Below are 18180 nucleotides of genomic sequence, written 5' to 3'. Positions count from 1 at the left end.
GTCACTGATTCTGTCACTGTCATTTTAAGGGAACACAAAGGACTTACATGTCTGCCTGGTAGCTCGCCTGTGTTTGTGACATCTGTCAACTTTTTTCAAATGTCCCCTTATCAAGAAACACAATAAACATGACAATCTCTTAGACCTTGAAAAAGCAGAAGGCTGATAAAGACCATGTATTACTAACACAATTTTCCATTCAGTTAGTGTATTATGTGAAATAATTAATTCTATACTGTGTTAGGGTTGGTGGATTGCACTAAATAAAAGAAATGATAAAGTGTTCGCAACCTGGGGTCCACCGTGCAGAGATGAAAAACTGCTGCTAGTGTGAACAATGGCGGAACCAACCAGCAAGCGAACAACTTAAACATACTGTGTTGAATGTCTCACAGTGTCAACGGAACACAGAATACCCCACTCTGATAACTTCTCAGAGAGGTAGTGCAAAAAGGATTGAGCTTGCTCTGTAACTCAACTGTGCTAACCGCACACATGAAGGAAACAGATGCTAAGTCAAGAGAAAAAAAATCAAAAGACGCTAGGTACAAAATCCTTTTGACTTCACAGAGAAGTACAGTACATTGGTTGAACTTGCTCTGTAACTCAACTGTTCTAACCGCAAACATGAAGGAAGCAGATGCTAAGTCAAGCAGATGAAAAAAACAAAACGCTCTGACTAAAAAGTAATCACACACACATGGCAGACAGAGTGGTAGAGTATCCACCCACGCACACCAACCATGAATGATACTAGTGTAGTGACCCAGTCCAGAGTGTGTCTGTCCCTTTAAGTAATACTGAATTGTGAGTAGCTTCTGTACACTACTGCTCACTCTCTAACTGGCTCTACATTATTTGTGAGCTCTAATTCTCCATTTCTAGTCACCTTCATTTTAGATGCAAAGCATTTCTCGTTTGCTGTGTTCTGTTGCCATCTAATGGTGAAAGTGCACAATAACTCAATTATTGTTTTGTAAGGATCTGAGATGTGAATTCGGTCTCCTATTGGCCAGCTCCTAGTCACATGGTCAATAGGAGGAGCTGTTTTTCCAGGCAAGTCTAGAATGTTCTTTAGTCTGAGGGATGCCTTCAGGGAGAGCAGAACACACGTGGAGGAGGTTTTTACCTCAAGATCTCCTGCAGGCGTAAAAGCCTAAGTTTCCTCTAACCTGTACAGACATCATTCTATTTCTGACAGGATTCACCACATCTAAAGAATTGCTGACAGGATTCACCACATCTAAAGTCTTTACGACAGGATTCACCACAGTTTCTACATTCACCTAAAAGTACTTGTGCACGTGCCATGACACACTGCAGAGCTAACCCCAAGTACAGGTCTGTAACCTCTAATTGCTGCGTCTACCTCCCTCTGTAAAATACCAAAAGACACTGTCCAGTGCTCTTAAAGCTCAAGACCTCAATCACATCTCAGCATCTAAGTGTGAACTGTAATTGCTGTGGACTACCCATGAAAGACTGTTCCTTATTTGTTCCAAGTTATAACTCTGGCTCCTGCTGAAGTAAAAGCAACTGTTATCCCTGATACCGGTGTGTGTCATAATTCCTTCGGCTGTGGACACCATGTGGGGGTGGACAGCAGGGAACGTTCAGCCTGGTCATTACACTAGTGCAACATTTTGCGCCACTGAGAGCCTTTTAAACCCAAGGCTCAACCCCAATCACTCACACTGAGCAGGCCATGACATCGCCCGCGGGCCAATCCGGAGCTGCCACATCACCAGAGCAGCTAACGTCCGACCCCCTATGAGAAGACACCACATCACGGACATGCTCAGTAAAGTTATTTCTGGACTGCACCTGTATAACACTGGTTACCAAAGACTTGGCTGGAGAGGCAGCAGTAAATGAGCATATACTATGAGCCTGAGCAAGACGCTGGGTCCCACTTCTGTGCCGAGCATCAATCGCAGCTGCTGGACCTGAATGGGAGATCACAGTACAGGATAATGCTTGGGATCTGTCCCGTGCAGTGGGAGAATCCCAGCGCCTAACATACAGTTCACAATCATGGACAATAAGATAGCGGATCAGTACAAATTAATAATGTATACAATTGTATATCAAGTATATTACCTCTGATTTGAGTCACTAACAAAAATTACTTTTATTTAGCATAATCAGTTTATTATACACAGCTCTGGCAAAAATTAAGAGACCACTTTCAAATGTTCAGTTTGTCTGATTTTACTCTTTATAAGTATCTTTTTAAGTAAAATGTAAATTGCTCTTTTAGTCTACAAACTTCTGACATGACGCCGAATTTCAAAGAAATACATTTTTTTTAAAAGGAGAAATGGTCAAAATTAAAAAAAAATCAATTCTCACAGACCTCAAATAATGCAAATAAAACAAGTTCACAATCATTTAGAAATGACAATACTAATGTTTTAACTCAGAAAATGTACAGAAATCAATATTTTGTGGAATAACCATGATTTTTAAAAACAGCTTTTATGCGTCTTGGCATGCTTGCCACCAGTCTTTCACACTGCTTCTGGTGCAAAAATTTAAGCAGTTCTTCTTTGTTTGATGGCTTGTGACTCTCCATCATCCTCTTGATTACATTCCAGAGGTTTTCAATGGGGTTCAGGTCTGGAGAATGGGCTGCCCACGACAGGGTTTTGATGTGGTGCTCTTTTAATTTTTGCCAGAGCTGTATATCTCCATTTTTTCTGAATGTTTGACTCATCCTTAGTCCACATTTATGAAATAAAGATGCCACAAAAAATGACTAGATTTATGCTAATTGAATTTTGAATTCATAGCAATAAGCAAATTCCTTTTTTAAATATTTTATATATGTATCATTCAGTCTATCATAAATTAATGACACAAAAAAGATCCTATGAAGAGCAATAGTAATTTTGTTAAATATGCGTAATGTATTAAAAATTTCAACACAATTTCACACCAGGATGTATACATACCGAAATTTCATACATACTGCTGTTAAAAGCTATCCAATATTTGACAAAAAATCTAGTACAACCATAACTAAAGATTATGGGAAGAGGACTGATTCCAGTTAAAAACTCAACAATGTATATCTATGTATTTCATTATTTTATCTACACTTTAAAGAGGACATCTAATTAGTTCAAAAGTGGCCAGTTGCTGTTCTTGCTTTATTTCTGCTGTTCCCCTTATTAATCTATTTTTGTTTCTTTTACATCTGCCATACAGTTCTACCAAAATGGCTTTTTCTATTTAGTGCTAATTTTTATAGTTTTTACCAAGAAGGCATGGCTCACAGGATTCCATCCCCTTGGTAAAATCCATTAAAATTATAATTGAAGGTAATCTCTTGTATCTCTGGAACCAAATGATAGATTTGACAGAAGCAAAAAATTAAATACTCATAATATACAAAGAAAAGAAACCAAGAGCACCCTATGGTATATGGAAACACTGAATACTGTATATGGAATTTGGGATGTATGACGGTTATATATAAAATACAAAATGAAGGTGCTTAGTGCACATTTTGGCAAATTTATGTTCACCCAGCAGTCATGACAAGGCATACCTTTCTATGATGAAGCTCAAAACCTATTATTTATCAAGCATGCCTCTCCCAGACTAAAACCCTACAAATTTAAAGGGCAGGTAGAATTCTGCACTAATTAGTTGGTAATTAATTGGCTTGTCTCTGTGTAAGACTTTAATGAGCGGTACCATGTGACCAGCACAGTAAGAAGATAGGAAGGGAGATGTAGACGCCGGGACTGAGATGTAGCAGATCCTGATATGCAGATTCCACGAGGGTGAGCAGGAATGGGGGAGGGTGAGCCATGCCATATTCACCTGTCCCCGTTCCACCGCTGCGCTCAATCTACCGGGTCCTCTGGCTGTGACTTCAGGTCAGAGGGCACGATGACGTGTTTAGTGCGTGCCCTCTGCCTGAACAGTCACTGCAGAGAGCCGGCGATGCTGAGGAGTAGCAACGAGAGGTGAGAATGTCATTTTCTTTTTCAAAATCGCAGCATCAGCATTATATGGGACATATATTAATATGGAGCATCTTACGGGGCCACCATTAACCTTCACGCAGCATTATACGGGGCACATATTAATATGGAGCATCTTATTGGGCCACCATTAACCTTTGTGCAGCATTATATGGGGCATATAATGTAGCAAAGTATAAAAAAACACATGTGGTATAGCCGTGTTTATAGGAACTCAAACTTAAATATACCTCTAATGTAACTCTTAAGTATATGCCATAAAAAAAAAAACTATTATTTTTTTACTAAAAAAAACCTAAAGTTCATCTTGGATTTTTCCTTCTGCAAGAGTGTAAACCCTTCTTTGAGATGATGCAGCTGTTATCTTTAAAAGTAACTACATTCTCCTTTTGTGTGAGCGTCTTTACTGACAGAAGATTTCTTTCAAGGCTGGGAACATAGAGACCATCCTTTACTGGGATCTTTCCGCTTTGTGCTGAGGAAACTGGACAGTGGAGGTAGCTACCTCCTACTCCTTTTGAAGTCATATGGTGATCATTAGCTAAGGTGACCTTTTCTGACTTGCTATCATTAAGGTCAGTGAAAAAATCCTTGTTATTTGTAATATGGCTGCTTGCACCAGAATCTATACACCATATATGTTTTGCAGATGGGCCTGTACTGGCATTAAATGCAGCTTCAACACATGCAAACTCTTCCTTTACAGCTGTTATAACCCTTTGATGACTGCTTTTTATGCTGACTCAATCCTGCGTTCCAAATTCTGCAGTCTGCTTTAAGGTGGCACAGCTTTTTACAGACAACACATTCATGAGTTTCTCTTACATTTAGGGAAATACTGTGTCTTTAATGCTGTTTCTGCTCTAGATTCATTACTGCTGTTACATGCTGTGTTTTTCTCTTGAAATTCATCCACAAGTTTGCCTTTAACATACTCTAGTGTCAGCTCATCATCTGGTCATGCATCTAATGCAGGCACGATTGTGTCATAACTCTCTGGAAGACCACTTAATAATAATAATAATCTTTATTTTTATATAGCGCTAACATATTCTGCAGCGCTTTACAGTTTGCACACATTTCATCACTGTTCCCGATGGGGCTCACAATCTGAATTCCCTATCAGTATGTCTTTGGAGTGTGGGGGGAAACCCACGCAAACACGGGGAGAACATACAAACTCCTTTCAGATGTTGTCCTTGGTGGGATTCGAACCAAGTGGCTAACCACTGAGCCACCGTGCTGCCCCACTTATTAGAAGTGCAGCAACATGAAAATCTTTAATTTCTCCAATACCCCTGAGACGCTCCACAATCTCTAGTATTTTTCTTATATGGTCCTGTATATTCTCTCAATCACTTAGCTTAAACTGATACAGCTTTCTCATGAGATAAAGCTTATTGCTGAAATTTGATCTTTCATGCACTTTCTGTAACTCATCCCACATCTCCTTTGCAGCTGCATGCTTGCATATATATGCACAACCTGATTATCATCTGCACTGAGGGAGATCGTGCTTTGCACTTTCTGATCCTTCTCTAGCCAATCATCTGGTAATGGATGAGACACTTGTTCCTGAGTATATTTCCACGTACCTTCTCTTATGAGCAGCATCTTCACCTTGAATTTCCAGGACTGGTAGTTCTGGTTAGTGAGGCTTGGCACTGAGAACTTGACAGGATTGCTACTAGTGAACATCTCTATGCTGCTTTTGCTTTGGGCTTCTGTTGCTGTGTTACTCTGTGGTTCTGTGTCACTCTGGGTCCATAACCTGTTGGCAGTGGATCATTCCAAGCGTGTGACAACAGAGCTTCTTTATTTAGGAACAAACAGGAACAATATATGATAAGCTTAAACCCCCAAGGGTGGTTTGCACATTATTGACAGGGCCAATTTTTACAATTCTGACCACTGTCCCTTTATGAGGTAATAACTTTGGAACGCTTCCATGGATCCTGGTGATTCTGACAATGTTTTCTCGTGACATATTGTACTTCATGATAGTGGTAAAATTTCTTTGATATGACTTGCGTTTATTTGTGAAAAAAATGGACATTTGGTGAAAATCTGGAAAATATTTGCAATTTTCCAAATTTGAATTTTTGTGCCCTTAAATCACAGAGATGTCACACAAAATAATTAATAAGTAACATTTACCACATGTTTACTTTACATCAGCACAATTTTGGAACCAAAATTTTCTTGCTAGGAAGTTATAAGGGATAAAAGTTTCAATTTCTGATGAGAGTGCTGATACCTCATATGTGGGGGTAAACCACTGTTTAGGCACATGGCAGAGTTCGGAAGGGAAGGAGCTCCTTTTGACTTTTTCAACACAAATTGGCTGGAATTGAGATAGGAAACCATGTCGCATTTGGAGAGACCCTGATGTGCCTGGGCAATGGACCCCCCCACAAGTGACCCCATTTTGCAATCTAGACCCGCCCAAGGAACTTGTCTAGAGGTGTGTTGAGAACTTTGAGCCCCCAGGTGTTTCACTAAAGTTTCTAACGCCTGAGCGTGAAAATATTTTTTCCACAAACATGATATTTTATTCCCCAATTTTTATATTTTCAAGGGTAACAGGAGAAATTGGACCCCAAAAGTCATTGTTGATTTTATCCTGAGTACACTGATACCCTATATGTGGGAGAAAACTACTGTTTGGGTACACGTTGGGGCTCGGAAGGGAAGCAGTGACGTTTTGGATTGCAGACTTTGATGGAATGGTCTGCGGGTGTCAAGTCGCGTTTGGAGAGCTCCTGATGTTCCTAAATAGTGGAAACCCCCACAAGTGACCCCATTTTGGAAACTATACCCCCCAAGAAACTTATCTAGATGTGTGGTGAGAATTTTAAACCCCCAAGTGATTCACAGAAGTTTATAACAAAGAGCCATAAAAATAAAAAATCATATATTTTTCCACAAAAATGATATTTTCTCCCCCAATTTTTTATTTTCCCAAGTGTAACAGAAGAAACTGGACCCCAAGAATTATTGTGCAATTTGTCCTGAGTATGCTGATAGCCGATGTGTGGGGGTAAACCACTGTTTTGGCGCATGGCAGAGCTCGGAAGGAAAGGAGCACCATTTGATTTTTTCAAAGCAGAATTGGCTGGAATTGAGATCAGACGCCATGTTACGTTTGGAGAGCCCCTGATGTGCCTAAACAGTGGAAATCCCCCAATTCTAGCTCCAACCCTAACCCCAATACACCCCTAACCCTAATCTCAACTCTAAACATAACCCTAACCACAAACGTAACTCTAACATACCCCTTACCCTAAACCCAACCCTAACCCCAACCCTAACTTTAGCCCCAACCCTAACTTTAGCCCAAACCCTAACACTAACTTTAGCCCTAACCTTAACCTTAATGCTAACCCTAATGGGAAAACGGAAATAAATACTTTTTTTATTTTGTTATTTCTCCCTAACTAAGGGGATGAAAAAGGTGGGCATGATTTACTATTTATAGCGGGTTTTTATGTTTTGGCAGCTGTCACACGCTGAGATGCTTTTTATTGCAAAAAATAGTTTTTCACATTTTGAGAACTATAATTTTTCCATATTTTGGCCCACAGAGTCATGTAAGGTCTTATTTTTTGAGGGATGAGTTGATGTTTTTTTTGGTACCATGTTCGGGCACATGACATTTTTTGATCACTTTTTATTACGATTTTTGGGAGGCAGAATGAACAAAAACCAGCAATTCATGAATTTCTTTTGGGGAGGCGTTTATACCATTCTGCGTGAGGTAAAATTAATAAAACAGATTTATTCTTTGGGTTAGTACGATTACAGCAATACCTCATTTATATCTTTTTTTAATGTTTTGGCGCTTTCATACAATAAAAACAAATTTATATAAAAAATAATTATATTGCATCACTTTATTCTGCAAGCTATAACTTTATTTTTTCACTGATGACTCTGTATGGTGGCTCGTTTTTTTGTGGGACAAGATGACGTTTTCAGTGGTACCATGTTTATTTATGTCTGTCTTTTTGATCGCGTGTTATTCCACTGTTTGTTTGGCAGTATGATGATAAAGCAGTTTTGTTTGCCTTTTTTTAAGGGGTTCACTAAAGGGGTTAACTAGTGGGACAGTTTTATAGGGTGGGTTGTTACGGATGTGGCAATGCTAAACATGTGTACTTTTATTGTTTTTTTAGTTACATAAAGAAATGTATTTTTTGGAACAATCTTTATTTTTTTCTTTATTTAGGAATTTTAAAAATTATTTTTACACATGTTAATTGCTTTTTTTTTACTTTGTCCCAGGGTGAGATATCACTATATATTGTCAAATTGCTGATCTGACACTTTATAGAGCACTGTGTCAGATCAGTAACCTGACAGGCAGTGAAGGAGGCCTGCGGGTGCCTGTTCTCAGAAGGCACTGACAAACCACCTCCTTGCATGACCTGGAAGGACCCCGTGGCCAACTAAACACTCGTAGACAGGAATGGAGTTGTTGCACCAAACATATTCCAACATTACAGTTCAACATTGTAAATTTCTATGAATCACCTGGAGATTAAAGGTGCTCATCACACATTTAGATAAGTTCCTTGAGTAGTCTAATTTCCAAAGTGGGGTCATTTGTGGAGGTTTTCATTGTTTAGACACATAAGAGGTTCTCCAAATGCAACATGGCATCCGCTTTTGATTCCAGACGTTGTGGATTAAAAAAATCAAATGGTGCCACTTCCCTTCCGAGCCCTTCTGTCAGCCCAAATAGTAGTTTTATCCCACACATGGGGCATCGACGTGCTCATGAGAAATTGCACAACAATTTTTGTGGTCCAATTTCTCTTGTTACCCTTGCAAAAAATAAAAAATGTGGGTCTAAATTCTAATTTTTGTGAAAAAAAGTTAAATGTTTTTTCCTTCGACATTGCTTCAGTTCTTGTGAAGCCCCTGCAGTTTTAATAAACTTATAAAATGTGGTTTTGAATGCCACTTTTGGGTATTTTCTGTCATATAAGACCCTCAAAGTCACTTCAAATGTGATGTGGTCTCAAAAAATGTTTAGTTTTTTTTATATTTTGTTGGTAAAACGATAAATCTCTAGTCAAGATTTAATCCTTTCAACTTTCTAACTAAAAAATACTTTTTTTTAAAATTGTGCTGATGCAAGCTAGACATGTGGCAAATGTTATTTATTAACTATTTTGTGGTTTAAGGGCACAAAAAATTTAATTTGTAAATACAAAACTTTCCACATTTTTTCCAAATTTCCATTTTTTTCACAAATAAATGCAAGTTATGTTGAATAAATTTTACCACTATCATGAAATACAATATATCTCAAAAAACTCTTCTCATTATCAGTGGGATTCGTTGAAGTGTTACAAAATTATTATCACGTAAATTGACACTGGTCAGCATTGAAAATTTGGTTTGGTCATGCAGGTAAAAACAAGCCTTTGGGTAATTCAGATAAATAAAAAAAATATTCAAGTTTGGTATAGGCATAAGTGTACTTAACTATATGATCAAGCCAGTACATCCATGGCAATGCAAGATCTTTTGTTATCAACAATAAATGCAATAAACACCAAACCCAAAAAACAGCCTTTGGAAAACCTTTTAATTTTCCTGTGCATTATATGGTATAATAAATGTTTTTTTTCCAAAATTACAACTGATCCTACAAAATATCAAGTCTTTATATGACTTTCTGGATGTAAAAGTAAAGAAGGGATGGAAAAAATCAAAACACAATGCTGAAAATTGTCCGTAATTTGAATGTCTTAAATTCAGCATGCTAATCATTTGAGGTTTTTCGCAATCATCCCCATAGGCTTTTCAGTGTCAAAAAATGTAAAATAACTTTCTCCAGCACAAGGCTCTACTCTATTTGCACAGCCATTTTACTACAAAATGTGGAACACTGCAGTGATAGATTTCCATCACTTTGCAGCTTAGATTTTATCACACCACTTCAGAATACAGGAAAGATGGTGACACATTGCAACCTTTCGAGACTACTCAAGTCTCTTCATCAGGCATAGACTAATACAAAATCTGAAGAGTCACATATTTATGCACAATACAGCACAGAAAAAATGCAATAGATGAGACAAGTGACGTGAAGCAGAATTATGATTATGGGAGAGGGAGAAACATAAATATTGGACCAGTTCATAGATAAGGAGTCCGGATGTTTTATTGTCCTCTGATTGGGGTCTCCTAATGTGTTGTGATGCCCCCACAAGGTCTTAGGAGCAAATTCCTTAATTGATGTAAAAAGACATAAATCCATGCGACACATTCATTCCAGCATTGAGAGTGTCAAAGGTCATCATAAATTTATACTCACAGACTCTTCTCTCTCTCTGAGATGTGAAGTTACCTTTCAATACCAGTAATTTCATATCCATGGTGTTGTGGTCCATCATACTAAAATGTTTTGCCACAGGTAGATCCATTCTTTTTTCTCTTATTGTGTGACGATGAGCATTCATCCTTGTTCTAAACTTTTGCCCTGTCTCCCCCACATACAGACCCCAGTTGGACATTTAGTACAAATAATTAAGTACACCACATTAGATGTAATGCAGCTGAAAGTACCTGGGATCATCTTTTCAGTTAGCCATTAAAAGGTATCAGCCACTGATGACTCTCAATTCTGAATATTTTTCACTTCAGAATAGTAATATGAATAGTTATAGCTAAATGTGGTCAAACTGACTTGTGGCAAAGGTGGTATTCTATAACAGTGCTACATAAAGTCATGAGCTTTTCAGCATCACAAATACTTCTATCAACAGTGGGTTTGAAGATTACTTGGCTATTTTTATGCACCTTCTGTAATAGTTGTTGCTGAAAATGCTAGTCATGAGCTCAATAATTCATTTGGTGGCCCCATACCTTTGAATATATGTTCTACATACTAATTTAGAGGATTTTTACAGTCACAGTTAAAAAAAAAAGTCATGACAGTAATTATTGTGTAATTTAACATTACATTTACAAAATGTGGGTTTTCTACTTTTTATATTCTAGCCTCTTCCCGACCGCCCACAGTAGATAAACGTTGGCGCTTGCTGGGCTTTGTGCAGCGCCGACGTTTAACTACTGTCGGTGGTTTTGTGCCCCCCCGGGACCCCCACATACCTTACAACGCGGGGATCCAGGTGCACAATGCATGCTGGGACCCCCGACATCATCGAGACCTGATTGGTTCAGGTCCTGATGACGTCAGCGTCACAGCAGCCAATGGGAGCGATCGCTGGAAAAGCTGCTTGTTTCCTGGCGATCTCACTCATTGTAACGCGGCTTCTCCTCTGATCTAACACTGACAGATGATCAGAGGTAAAGCAGCGTTACTGTATGACTAGATCGCTGCCTGGCACAGCTGATCGCTGCCTGGCACAGCTGTTCCAGGCAGCGATCTTGTCACACAGTAACGCTGCTTCACCTCTGATCATCTGTCATTGTGAGATCAGCGGAGAAGTCGCGTTATTATGTGCCAGGCAGCGATCTTGTCACACAGTAACGCTGCTTCACCTCTGATCATCTGTCATTGTGAGATCAGAGGAGAAGTTGCGTTATTATGTGCCAGGCAGCGATCTTGTCACATAGTAGCGCTGCTTCACCTCTGATCATCTGTCAGTGTGAGATCAGAGGAGAAGTGGCGTTACTATGAGTCATATCGCAGGGCAGCAATCTTGTCACAAAAATAAAAAAAAGTAAAGAAAAAAAAAGCAGGTACACAGGTTAGGGTTAGGGTTAGGGTTAGGGCTAGGGTTAGGACTAGGGTTAGGGTTAGGGCTAGGGTTAGGGTTAGGGTTAGGGCTAGGGTTAGGGCTAAGTCTGGGATTAAGGTTATGGGTGTGTTGGTGTTAGGTTTGTGGTTAGGGTTATGGTTAGGGCTGAGATTAGGGTTAGGGGTGTGTTGGGTTAGGGTTGGAATTAGAATTGGGGGTTTCCACTGTTTAGGTACATAAGGGGCTCTGTAAATGCAATATGACACCCGCAGACCATTCCATCAAAGTCTGCATTTCAGAACATCACTACTTCCCTTCCGAGCCCCACCGTGTGCCCAAACAGTAGTTTTCTCCCACATATGGGGTACCAGCGAACTCAGGACAAATTGGACAATAACTCTTAGAGTCCAATTTCTCCTGTTACCCTTGTGAAAATAAAAATTGGGGGCTAAAAGATCATTTTTGTGGAAAAAAAATGATTTTTTTATTTTCACGCCTCTACATTATAAACTTTACTGAAACACTTGGGGGTTCAAAGTGCTCACCACACATCTAGATAAGTTCCTTAGGGGGTCTAGTTTCCAAAATGGGGTCACTTGTGGGGGGTTTCCACTGTTTAGGTACATCAGGGGCTCTGCAAACGCGACATGACACCCGCAGACCATTCCATCAAAGTCTGCATTTCAGAACATCACTACTTCCCTTCCGAGCCCCACCGTGTGCCCAAACAGTAGTTTTCTCCCACATATGGGGTACCAGCGTACTCAGGACAAATTGGACAACAACTCTTAGGGTCCAATTTCTCCTGTTACCCTTGTGAAAATAAAAATTGGAAGCTAAAAGATCATTTTTGTGGAAAAAAAATGATTTTTTTTATTTTCACGGCTCTACATTATAAACTTTAGTGAAACACTTGGGGGTTCAAAGTGCTCACCACACATCTATATAAGTCCCTTGGGGGGGTCTAATTTCCAAAATGGGGTCACTTGTGGGGGGTTTCCACTGTTTAGGTACATCAGGGGCTCTCCAAATGCGACATGGCATCCGATCTCAATTCCAGCCAATTCTGCATTGAAAAAGTCAAACGGCACTCCTTCCGTTCTGAGCTCTGCCATGTGCTCAAACAGTGGTTTAGCCCCACATACGGGGTATTGGCGTATTCGGGAGAAATTGCACAAAGAATTTTGTGGTTCATTTTCTCTTTTTACACTTGTGAAAATAAAAAAAAAATGGTTTTGAAGTAAAATGTTTGTGAAAAAAAGTTAAATGATTATTTTTTCCTTCCATATTCCATTCATTCATGTGAAGCACCTGAAGGGTTAATAAACTTCTTGAATGTGGTTTTGAGTACATTGAGAGGTGAAGTTTCTAGAATGGTGTCACTTTTGGGTATTTTCTGTCATATTGACCCCCCAAACTCACTTCAAATGTGAGGTGGTCCCTAAAAAAAATGGTGTTGCAAATTTTGTTGTAAAAATGAGAAATCGCTGGTCAACTTTTAACCCTTATAACTTTGTGCAGATGTAAAGTAGACATGTGGGAAATGTTATTTATTAACTATTTTGTGCGATATCACTCTCTGATTTAAGGGCATAAAAATTAAAAGTTTGAAAATTGCAAAATTTTCTAAATTTTTGCTAAATTTTGATTTTTTTAACAAATAAGCGCAGATCATATCTAAAAAATTTTACCACCACCATGAAGTACAATATGTCATGAGAAAACAATGTCAGAATCAGTAGGATCCGTTGAAGCGTTCTAGAGTTATGACCTCATAAAGTGACACTGGTCAGAATTGAAAAAATTGGCCCGGTCACGAAGGCAAAAACAGGCTCGGGTGCGAAGGGGCTAGGCAACTGTCACTGTAATGATCATCACAGGCTTCCGCTATACCCTAGTTACTAATAGCATGGGTGTCATCACTGACATGATTTGTGGAACCACTGTGCCACGGACCGTGGAGAGCCTGGAGGGGAGTGACTAAGTGAGCACCTGACTGTTCACTAGAGCCTATGATGGTGATGTTAGACTTGGGTCCCCATGAACGCCAGGTGCCACTCCAGGACAGATCAACGGATGCACAGCAGCTGGTTACAGAGGACAGACTGGAGGAAGCAGCTGGCAGAGTTTGTATTAGCATGCAGCAGACAGATTTAGCTTCAGAGTGCAGCAGACTGAGTTCACACCAGGGTGCAGCAGACAGAGTTCAGATCAGAATGCAGAAGACAGAGTTCACACCAGGGTGCAGCAGACAGAATTTGTATAAGAGTGCAACAGTCAGTGTTTGTATCAAAGTGCAGCAGGCAGGATTTGCACCAGAGTGCAGCAGGGACTGGTATGCAAACTTACACAATTTAGACTGCAAAGCAGGAAGGTTGCTCAGTCATCTCCCCAGTGGGGAGGAAGCAATATATACATAATGTCCCACAGCCAATGGCTGGGGAGGAAATAGCAAGTGCACGTGCCGACCCTTTAATAGGCGAGAGTGCACGCACGCATGCCCTAAGGACATGGCTATAGGCCTGGCTTGAAGTGCTGCTGGGAGCATGCAGAGCATGAGGAAGAGAGCAAACCAACCGCAGCACGGGTGAATGAAGCAACACGCTGGAGACCCTGCCTGTGAGAGCATGGATCCAGTGTGGTGCTAACAATGGGGATCTTCATAATGACTCCATCCATGTAAAATAAACTTTTAGAGCAAAAATCATTGATGAATGAGGCCCAAGCTAAATTTCTAATTTTGTCTTAGAGTTACTGAGGATTCAGGGTACAATTCAGTAAAAAGCGCCATTATTTAAAAAAATCTAACAGGTAGCACATTCTTTTTAAAAATAATTACAGAAAATAGAATTAAATTAATAATATTAAGGAGTCAACAATTTGCCTGGTCTAATTTTTCAATTTGTAATGTTTCTCGTTACAAGCTACAGGTGTTTTAAAATTGGCTTTAACTTACAAGAACAAGATAGATCAAAGATCTTCTAACTGATGTTTGGTGTCACAGGCAAAGTGAGATCTTGTGAGCATCAATTTCACTGCAGATATGCTAAAATAAATTAACTGAGGCATGTAAGATCTTTGTGGTAAACTGAATTTGAGAAGAATAGAATGACTTCTAATAAGGCTGAGCTAGAATCATTTAAAGAAACACATCTCATTTTCTATTTTGCTTCATCTGTCACATAGAATTCCCTTCTCTGACATTGACGCTTTTGTGAACTTTGCAATCAATGCCTCAATCACTCATCCGCATTCTTAACTGTGATTAGAAACATGTGTCCCATAATTAGGCTACTGAGGGTTTGTTAATTTGCACCCAGCTCCCTCCGGCGAGTCTCAGCTAACGTCAAAGTCACTTTGACAGAAGCACAAAGCAGAGCAAGCAGAATGAAAGTGTTAAGGAATGAGGGAGTCTGTGAATTAACCAATCACGATTTGAATTTCCAAAGCAACATAAATGAAATAAAAAATATATATAAAAGAATTACATACAGCAGTATTATAAATATTTGAAGTCCCTAGATAGGCATTTAAGAACACGTTAGGAAAGTTAGTAGTGAAAAATGCACATGGACCAGATACTAAAAATCCCCAATGTAGCCTGTGTGATGGCTCTTTATTTCAGACTGCCTCCTTGCCAATTTCCATTATTCCAATGCATAAACTCATGCGACTGTTGTCCCTGTGTGACTTTCTATCCAGATTATGAGGGAACAGGCTGCGTTTTATAACCTCCCTCTGTACTATATTTTCTTTATTACATTCAACTAACAAATTTAAGAATTTTGTCTGAAAGTCATAAAATACAAGAAAAAGCTACCCAATAATTTGGTACAATATAGGGGTCAGCAATTTAGCTGAAGAGGAAGTATGAATAGATGAAGGGAAATGCGGTGTCTCAAACTGGATAAAATGACAAAATATTGGGTAAAAGGACACAACAATATTAAAAATTATAAGGCATCAATCAGAAATCTATCAGAATGTTTAATCAGATTTTCCTCAGTGTTTGGTTAATATGTCTTTTAATTTTTCATCCGCATTTTGGCAGTTTTTCCTGCAAGTAAAAAAAATGATGGAGGTTTCTCCTATCACATAGTCAATGAAAAAGAGATATCACTGAGATGCAACTTGGATGACATCCGTTAAGTGTCTGAGTTTTTCACAGACCCATTGACTTGCCTAGGCTTTATTCTAACCATTAGTATTGGTGAGTTTGATCCATGACTTGAATCAAAAATAGACGTGTGTCCAGTTTTTTTTTAGGACACTCGTTCTGTACAAAAATCACAAACATGTAAAAAGACCCAGACTTAAATGGGAACGTGTTCAACTTGCAAAAAAAAAACATATAAAAATGCCAATGGAACACAAACATCTGAATAAGGCTTAGGTTGAGGGTCAAATGAAGTGTTTCATCCATAAACACAGGTGATTTTTCATCTGTTTTTGTGTTCTGTATATCATCTATATGTCCATATTTTAGATCTATATAACATCTGTATGTTGACTGTTTTTTTCATCTACTGTTTAAAAATAGTAAAGGCCAGACACAATTTTGCAGTCATAACGGCATTACTAAAAATTATTGCAACATCTTCATCTCAAAATTACTTGAATGTTATGTCTACTCCCGTCTAATCCACTATATTTCTTATAATATGCTTCTTGACTTTTTACAATACGGTTCCACACTTTACAACATAGACATACTGCCTTTACTAAAGTCTCTAATGATTGACTAACCTGCTAAATGTAAAAGTCACAACTCTTTTCTGAATCTTCTGCATCACTCTGCTGCCTTTCACACAGTAGACTTCTAATTCCTCAATATGTTAAACTCTATTAGTCTCAAAGATCATAGAATGTAAGCGTTGGAAGGGACCTTGAGGGTCTCATGTCCAACCACCAACTCAATTGAGGATTCACTAAACCATCTCAGACAGATATCTGTTCAGCCTCTGCTTGAACACGTCCATTGAAGGTAACTGTTCCACTCATTGATCACCCTCACTGACAAAAAGATTTTTTTAATATCTAATCTGTATCTTCTTCCTTTCAGTTTCATCCCATTGCTTCTCATTTTTCCATGTGCAAATGAGAATAAGGAAGATCCCTCTTTACTGTGACATTCCTTCAGTTATTTGTAGACAGCTATTAAATCTCATCTCGGCCTTCTTTTTTTCATGTGAAACATTCCCAGATCCTTTAACCAATCCTCGCAGGACATAATATGTAGTCCACTCTCCATCTTGGCACCTCTTATCTGAACTTGCTCCAGGTTTTCTATTTTGTCTTTTAAAATGTTATGCCAAGAACATGACACTGTATTCCTGATGATGCCTGATCAAGGAGGAGTAGAGGGATATAATTACTCTGTGTGATCTAGACGCTCTGCTTCTATTAATACATCCTAGAACTGTTTGCCTTTTTTGCTGCTGCATCACACTGTTGACTCATGTGCAGTTTGTGATCTATTAGTATTCTTAGAGGGGCTTCACACATAGCGATATCGCCAGCAATATCGCTAAAGCGTCACCGATTTTGTGACGCAGCAGCGATATTGCTAGCGATATCGCTATGTGTGATACTTACCTCCGATCAGCTCCCCCGCTGGTTATTGCTGATCGCGCGAGAACGTCTTGGGCCGTTTCTCGTCGGCAGCTTCTTGCTGGGCTTCCTGCTGGTGCCGACGAGCGACGCTTGGACGCGGGCGGAAGAAGACATCATCGCTGCGTGTGACAGGTAAGTAATGACCGCTGCTGCGTTGCTGCTGAGATCTGCCTGTTTGGCAGCTCACTAGTGACCATTTAGCGATGCACCAGCGATCCTGACTAGGTCGTATCGTTGTCGGGATCGCTGGGGCATCGCTAAATATAACAGGACCCTTAGGGTCGTGGATCGCACTAGATATAAAATATAAGAAAATGCGATCATAACCCGGGGTCCACCGTGCAGAGATGGAAACCTGCTGCTCGGTAATGGCGGAGTACTAACTGAACACCGGTGGGTTAACCACTGACCCAGTGTGCACAGGAGCAAACTCTGTTGCTTCACAGAGCCACTGGATCAAATGCCAGAGCCTGTTAACTTCACAGCACTCGGCAGGGGGAGCGCTAGTGTAGAGACACAGGACTCTGCCCCAGGGACACAGGGTTAGAGTCCATCTAGCCCCCACTAGTGTTCAGAACCGCAACTGTGATGCCTGGACAAAGTGACTAGAGATAATCGCACCAACAGCATGCAGTGCCACCCTGGTGGATGCCACTAACCAGCCTAAGCTAGAGCTGGAAAGCGCACTATCTGCGCATGGCGCCGCACTGATGGACGCTGCTGTGTAAGTGGTACAATGGTGCCTTATGCAGATTGGCACACACTGGCACTAACATGTGAAAGGAGCTGGGAGCACGGCGGCGCTAAGCAGTGCCACTACTCGGCGCTGACTCTACACCTTAACCCTATAAACA

This window comes from Dendrobates tinctorius, unplaced genomic scaffold (genome assembly GCF_039654945.1).
Source record: "Dendrobates tinctorius isolate UK_male_01 unplaced genomic scaffold, ASM3965494v1 ptg000098l, whole genome shotgun sequence".
Classification (NCBI taxonomy): Eukaryota; Metazoa; Chordata; class Amphibia; order Anura; family Dendrobatidae; genus Dendrobates; species Dendrobates tinctorius.
Note: the sequence above shows the minus strand (reverse complement) of the source record.